General features: G+C 35.2%; 1 long non-coding RNA gene across 1 annotated transcript; it reads left to right on the forward strand.

Moving 5' to 3' along the window:
• Positions 1-315: 315 nt before the first annotated feature.
• On the forward strand, positions 316-7,421 carry LOC134501792 (uncharacterized). Its single transcript, XR_010068387.1, has 3 exons — positions 316-468; positions 4,882-4,924; positions 7,342-7,421. It is a non-coding gene; the product is annotated as an uncharacterized LOC134501792 (long non-coding RNA).
• Positions 7,422-8,138: the final 717 nt, after the last annotated feature.

Below are 8,138 nucleotides of genomic sequence, written 5' to 3' on the forward strand. Positions count from 1 at the left end.
TTTAACTTGTATATGTTTAAGCATGTTTGCCTGGGAGTACGTCCCAGAGAACTTGATGTGACTGCCTTCAAATATCATAGCCCAAGTTACGGCATAAGTTACTTAATGCTCTTTCAACATGGAACCATTAGGACTGTGCTGTTGGACAGTACAGGCTTTCTTTAGCAAACATGCAATATTCTTAAAATGACTTTTACTCTTAGGTAATTCATCCTAACTTTTGAAATGTTTTCCAAATGAAATAAGAATTTGTACAAGGCAAATATTTCCATCTCTATAGAAAATTAATAGCAAATTATTTCTTTCAGATTTTTTGTCCCTCTTGTTTGCAATTAAGAGAGAGAAATAATGAAGACATCTGAGTATTGTTTTTATCTGAGCAATTGTAGTCATACTGTGCATAAGAAGTATTTGACCAACAGTTATCTCATTGGACATAATTATTGAGTTCAACCTTGGTGGGACTAAGTACGTTGATCTTTTCAAAATTTAACCAGAATTTTAAATGCTGAATTACATCCTATAATGAAAATTTAGTCCCTGTGGGGAAAGGGGAACCTTCATTAGTATAAATATATTTTGAATCATATTCTAAAAATAAATCATTGTCAGTAAAAGAAGGATATGGATAAATTCTGTGTGTGCGTATACACACACACACCCAAGCTACTATGGCTTGTTCACAAACTATAGTCAAAACAAACCAAGTCTTAGCACAATGTGCAAATGCAGTCATTTTCTCAACAGAGTGAATCTCTCTATAGGAAAATACAAATGAATTGTAATATGTAAAGTTTGGCCTGAGGTTTTTTTCCGCCATTGCAAATACAGAGATTAGACAGGTTATACAGCTGGATTTCATTTAGCTTGTCAATTTGTAGATATCATTATCTTTCTTCCAGTTGGTAATTTAGTTACATAGTATGTGAAGTTGCTAGTCAAGTGTAATCGTGTGTTTATGGATAATATAAACCAATGCTCCTGTTGGATTTCTGAAATACAACAGAGAGTTGAACTCTTATATAGCTCAAGAAAACATGGGCTGTCACTTCCTGTTTCCAAATTTGGTAGAGCCTCAACTAACAAAATCAAATTCTTAACGGCTGGCTGGGAGCCAGTCCAGGCAGATATTGCTGCTGGAAAGAATGATTTCTGGGCAGAATTTCATTAAAACATTATGTAAAAGCATGCTATTGTACCTGAGCTTTGTCTCAGAAGAGTTTTCATTTCATATTGGCAAGTGCACCATTTCTGCTAATGAGAAGCTAGCATGGTTTTTATTCAATAGGGGAGAAGAAAAAGATTCTCTTTTCACAGACAAAAGACATTCAGAACAGTATATGCCCATGAAAAGGAACGGAAGAGTAAATGACCTTAGTATCACTGTATGCAAAAGTAGACTTTAACCTATAAAATGAGACAATAAAGAAAATAAGTTATGCATACTAAAACAAAACAGGAGAGAAGTTTTCAGTAACTATTAGGATGCAGCTGCAGGCACCATGCTTTAAAGTTGCCTTACATTTAAAAATATTAAGCCTTCAGTTTGGTTATTTTTTGCCATATGTTTCCCAAGAGAACATGTTTAGATGAGAGCAGGTCCACATAGGCTCCTCCTGCTTCATTGGCTGTGTGGTCTGTAGTTATGAATATGGACAATGTGTGGGGAATCTTGAATTCAGGTATCAGTTTCTGTAAAATAGAGTTGTGTTGGCTTGGACATGCACTTGTCTCTTTCTTTCTTAGCCCATCCAATTAAGCCCACTTCAGATGTTCTTAAGAATAATGTCTATAGGTATGGAAGAGAAATAGGGAGAAAGTCCTCATCAAAAATGCTATCCTTTTTTTGCTTCATAGGACTGTATGAAATTAATTCTCTTTTATGGAAAATCATAAGGGGGTTGATTGGGAATACCACTATGGTAGGGATTAAACTTAATTTCTATCCATAAAGATAAATTAATAAATCCACCCTTTTTCTGTCAGCATGTAGTTCATCCTGAGTTCTGTTTGTTGGACACAGTAAAGTGGAATTGACTATTACGTTAAGTAGAAGTACCTTAGAAAGGGAGGAATAATATCACATTGGTCCATATAACCTGCACCAACTCAACTACCCTGAAATAAGCTATTTATATTATTGCTGTAGAGCTTGGACTGTTTCCACATATGCATTTCCAATAGTCTGGGAGCCATTTTTTTAAGTGGTGATGAATTAATAACTTGCCTGAAAATAAAGTTCCTAAAGTGTGAGAAAGATATGTTCAATTATTGTATTTATGGAAAGTCCCTGTATTTTTATGTACTGCATCATGCACAAGTAGATTCTATGGTTTGTATAGGATCAGTTGCTTACCAAATCTTTGATTTCAACCTAGTGATCAATATTAATTGGTGTATTGTTACTATAATTTAATTTGTAGACCATATATTCTATGACAGGTCATATATTCTTCAGAACAATCACTCTTGAAGTTATAAGGCATCCTTGCCTAGAAGAATGGGAGGCAGCTAATACTGAGCACAATGTTCTAAGGAGAGAAACAAATCTGCCCTTGGTAGTTTCAGACATTTTTAGAACTTTAGCACTGCAGGCATATCTGCTGGCCATGGAAAGAAGGGAGACATGTTTTTGTAATGCCACTATTGTTTCTTGGCCATAGTGCCTTATGTATACAGACCGATCTACTAATAAACAGCTGAGGGTAGATATTTTGTACAATTACTGATGAACTTGAAGTCCAGTTGCTGAAATCAGCTTAGAACACTGGTTCTTAATATTGGTTTCCCAGATTTTATTGGTCTTCTATCCATCACAATAGTTAGGATTATGGGATTTATGGGAGCTGCAGTTCAGTCTCCTCTAGGAAGCTGAAATTGGGAACCAGTACATGGATTCTAATAGTTTATTAGGTAAAATACATCCTTAAATAGATTCCAGTGAAAGGCCATGACCATAGACCCATCTGATGAGGATTCTTCACCGAGGTTACATCTGTAAGAAATGATAGCTTTTAATGTCTAACTCCCATAGAAGGAATCTTCGAATCCTTGAAAAATCAGAGTAACAGTTTCTTCTCCAGATGATGCCATATTTCTCTCTAATGTGATTCTCATTGCTTTTAAGAGATGGTTATGCCTGCAACTTTCTCTTGTAAAAGTGGTTCTCAAAACTTCCTATTTTTATGGTGCCTAATTCACCTGAAATAGACTGGGACATATCCTAAAAGTATTCAGCCTTAGGCTAGGCCTGTTTTTTTTTATCTTGAATAGAGCAGTGATCATGATAAACAAGGATGTTCACAACTTTGGTACATATGCCCAAATTCTTCTCATCCACCCAATTCAAAATGCCTCACTGCTATTGTGCATGAGTAGATATATATCTGAAAGTGTAAATTTGAAATCCAAAATCAGTTGTCTGAAATTGACTTATTTCTCTCCCTAGTGGTGAGAATGGCTGTTCAAATCTGTATTATGCAGCTAGTATCTTTAGCAAGGTACTGGAATATCACTTCTGTATTTAAAAGCAGCTAGTAGCAAAATGTTTGTGCAAGCTTCTGTAATGGGAGAAGGAAAGATATGCTATCTCCTTCAATTGTTTTTATACAGTTTTGTGGTCATAATACGGATTGGCTTCTCCAGCTTAGCTAAAGATGTTTAGTCTAAAGTGCAAAGCAACATCCAATGTGTTGTTTTTCCACTTTGAGCAAATGCTAATAGAAAAGAGATGGAGAACAAAGCATCAGCTCTTGAATGCCATGAAATGTGTGAAGGAGAACATTTGGCATCCTTTAATAGCACCCAAGAGTGTGCTGGAAAATGCAGCAATCCAACACAGTGTTGATGCACTGAGAATGACTTTATCATTCAAGAAGTTGAAAATGTAATAGGGTGTGGTGAACACATTCAGTGGCAGAAGCAATGTGCAATTGCCAGAAACTGAGTAACATTAACTATCAAAGCTCAGGATGGCAAAATGGGTGTGAGGCATTCTGATTTACTTGGCACAATGTTTCCTGTCCTAGAGGGATAATTTAAGCATATGTTTATCCTTCAACTCAGTTAGTTCTCTATTGCAAGAATTGGTTTTTAGCACTGAAGGGGCAAATACATACTGTATTCTGTTTTGTTAATCACAAGATTTAATACAACATATAAAGCCATAAAACTGGAGAAGAGCTTGTAGCCTGGTTCCAGTACGGTTTAGGAAGTCAAGAGATGGAATGTTCCTCACCAGCTGCTATCCAGCCTTTGTTATTTATAAGCTAGCAAAGGAGAGCCAGCCATACTTATTGAAAATGAGTTCCACAGTCAAATTGCTCCATTTTATTATTGTTTAAACAAAATCTATTCTGTGTAATTAAAGCCCATCAGAATAAGGGCTTTATTTTCTCTCTTACATATATAGTTCTTCAGGCATTTGAAGGGTCTTATTTAACCCCTGGGTTATTTAACCCCTGGGTTAAATACTCTTTGAAATATTTCTCTTAGGATTTATTGATCTCTCTTACTTTCCCTTGAACCTATGACAGTTTGTTTACTTTTTAAACCATAGTTCCACATAAAATATTTTAGATAGGGTCTGTCCTAGTGCATAATAAAGTAGAACTACTATTTTTGTGGCTTGTAAATTGTGTTAATGTTGAAGAAGTCTAAAACTGTATTTGTCTTTGAAATAACTGCATTACATTACTGATTCATATTCAACTTCATATAATAAACAGTACCTGAAAATTATTAGTTACAATCTCAGGTCCTTTTTTATATACACTGCTGCCAGCTCTGGTACAATGCATCTGTTCGTTTGATTATTATTATTTTCCTAAATGTAGAACTTTGCATTAGACACTATTGATTTTCATTTCATTTCACTTTCAGACCAGTTTCCTGTTTGGAAATAAAAAGTTGTTTCTTCCTGGAGGTAATCAATATGTTCCATATCAGGAAAGTGCGAGTTTATACATCTCATGCTGAATTATTCAGATTATTTTACCAAACTTTACATTGTTGCAGAACAGCTCACCTTATGATATATTCAAATGAAACTAAGTCAGCCTTTAATCATAAATCAAGATTGGGATGATGGAATGGTATGCTAGGATACATCATATTCTGCCTTAGGAGATGAGAAATGTTTTGATGAAAACCAAATACCTTGAATTGATATGTAGTACTTTGTAACAAATGTACAAATGTACATTTGAGCACATGGGACATACATCTTATTTTCCAATTCATGTTAGGGGAGAGACAGTTTTAAACATGGAAAGAAACAGCTTTGGATCACAGAGTTTTTGGAGAGTGATTTTTTTCACAGAGTGACAAGCTTGGGTGCACAATGAGCTCTGGGTCACAGCAAAACACAGTAATGAGCAACTAAGGGCCTCAGGGACACCTATTTTATAGAAACCTCTTTTAGCAGCCTCCAGAGCCATTTCTGACCTGAAGCACAGTGTCCATGCCATTTTGACATGGGAATCACTCAAAAACTGTAATGTAAGATAAAAAGCAGAAAATCCAGCCTTTATCCATTTGGCCCTTTTTCTAACCACTGTGACACACACACATGCACAAATACAATTTTTTAGTACAACCTTGGTGATCAAAAAATTGCACAAGTGTGAAAACACAGTTAAAAACATATTTCTTAAGAGAGCAGAATTTCAGAAATAAGTAGACATGATATGATACTGTGGTGATTTTATCTGATTTTTTTTTCATTAGAGAAGAAACTAGTGTCACTGGAAGCCTGGTCTTCTGGAGGCCAGGTAGACAAGATAAAAAGTAAAGATAAAAATGTAGGCAGCAAGTACACATCTCTCTATCAGTCCTGCAAGACACTGAGATGTGCATGCATACAAATGCCAAACCTGATCCACTACTACTCAACATTCAGCTAGCAGCCCAACTGTACTGTATCCATAACCATCGGTATTAGTCTGCAAAATGGAATTTCCTAGAAGGAAAAGACAACCACAGATGAATGTATATGGATTTTAGTTTTAGATGAAATATTTATAGATGTTTTGTCTTGTTAGATTTTTTTTTTCCAAAAAGTGTTATCACCACTAATCTTCAGACCCAGATTTTCCCAAGATTTAAAATTATTTATTCTGTTGTTATTAAACAAAATTTGAGGACAAATAAGCAGTAAATTGGGAATTTGATTTAATTTGAACATATCCCAACCCACTGACAACTGTTGGATCATAGTCAAGCTGTCATTCAAAGACAGAAGCCCCAAATAGCTTTTAAAATTCAAAATACAGCGAAGTGAAATTAGTTGTGGACATTCAGGAAACTTTATGTAATAAAGGGAAATTCAGCCTTTTTGCAACTATAAAGTAATTAGTGGATTATCTAGTGTTACAATCATAGTCCCTTCATATTTTTAGAGTACTATGAGCTTATTTTTTAATATATTCATGGGTCCCTTTCTTTGCAGGCCATGGTAATGGTAAATATATACAACATATGTACTGCAATATTCTAGTGCACTCTACAAGTGATAGCCAATAAGATTCATGCAGTGATTCACATATGTGTATAGGTTTATATTCTGTATATTATAAAGGTCTGCAGGTTTTTATAGTCACTATGGTGATGCAAGATATTTTGAATCTGAAATACGTTGAATGTAAAACAACCTTCTGAGCTGTAAAGAGATGTTCCAACCATGCCACAAGCATAATCAACTTAGAACAACCCCACGTTGAGGTCAACACAGCCAAAAGAGGGCCATTCTCATTTCTGGGACAGCCAGGACAGCCAGAACAACCTGCGTCAAACTATTTTGACCTCAAAAAATGTTCAAATTCAAAATGTTTTTCATTTCCCTAAAAATTTCTAAGAGATGAAGTAGAGACAAATTTACTTACAAGCCTAGCAACCTAAATTGCAGGTATCACTACTACTCTTAGATATTTTTTTTCCTGAGACATTCTAAATTACATTATTAGGGATCTATGTAATAGCCTCTTGTAGTGCAGAGTGGTAGGTGGCAGTATTGCAACCAAAACTCTCTCTACGACCCAAGTTTGATCCCAGCAGAAGCTGGATTTTCAGGTAGCTGGCTCAGGTTGACTTCCATCCTTCTGAGGTTGGTAAAATGAGCATCCAGCTTGCTGGGGAAAGTGATGACTGGGGAAGGCAATGGCAAACAACCCCGCTATAGTCTGCCAAGAAAACATCATGAAAGTGGCATCATCCCAAAGGGTCAGACATGACTCAGTGCTTGCCCAGGGGACCTTTCACCTTTCACAGGGATCTGTATAGAGGTTGGGTAGCAGTGGCATGAATAACACTTTCCTTTTTATGTCTCATTCAAATTTCTAACAGGTATGCAGAATATAGATAAAGTCTGCAGAACATATGGCCTTCCAGATTTTGGACACCAACTCCTAGCAACCTTGATCATGGGCTATAATGGTTGTTCAGGTCTAGACATCTGGAAGTCTGCAGCTTTGCCATTCTGAGAAACAGGAATTTAGTCAAATCCTTGTTCTACATGCAGATTACCTTAATGTATAAAGCTCTACTGTTGCATTTTTTAAAAACAAATCTAACTTTGGACGTAATTTCTCTGGGAATACTGTAATGGGTGTAGCCCTAAGCCATACTAAATTCTACTGTTTCTTTTTTCTTAATAGTAATTTTATTAAAAATTACAGTTGCAAAGATAAAGACTAATACAAACTAAAAAGAAAAAAGAAAAGAATAAAAAGAAAAATAGAAGGTGCAAAAAAGAAATAACAATTTTAGTAATTTATCACCTTCTCTTAAAATATAACAAATGATCTCTTCTTACTATATATCATCTCTTATCTATAAACAAATCCTTAAAACCTCGTCATTTCAGTCCTGATCAGCAAAAGTCCATTAAGAGTTAACAGAGATAATATATCTATTTTAACCTCAATCAGATAAAACAATTTTATATTCCTTGCTTTTACTTTTAACACTCTTGATCTTTTGTCCCTTCAAATAATGTCATAGAACTTATTTTCTTTTCATTTTTCTTTGTCCCTTCTCACAAAATTCTTCAAAGCTTAACAAGCCACTTTTGTTACCCCAATATAGGAAAATTATCCAGGTCACACTCTTGGTCTGTTATTTGTATATCCTTTTTAATTATT

Source organism: Candoia aspera, chromosome 8, assembly GCF_035149785.1.
Source record: "Candoia aspera isolate rCanAsp1 chromosome 8, rCanAsp1.hap2, whole genome shotgun sequence".
Classification (NCBI taxonomy): domain Eukaryota; kingdom Metazoa; phylum Chordata; class Lepidosauria; order Squamata; family Boidae; genus Candoia; species Candoia aspera.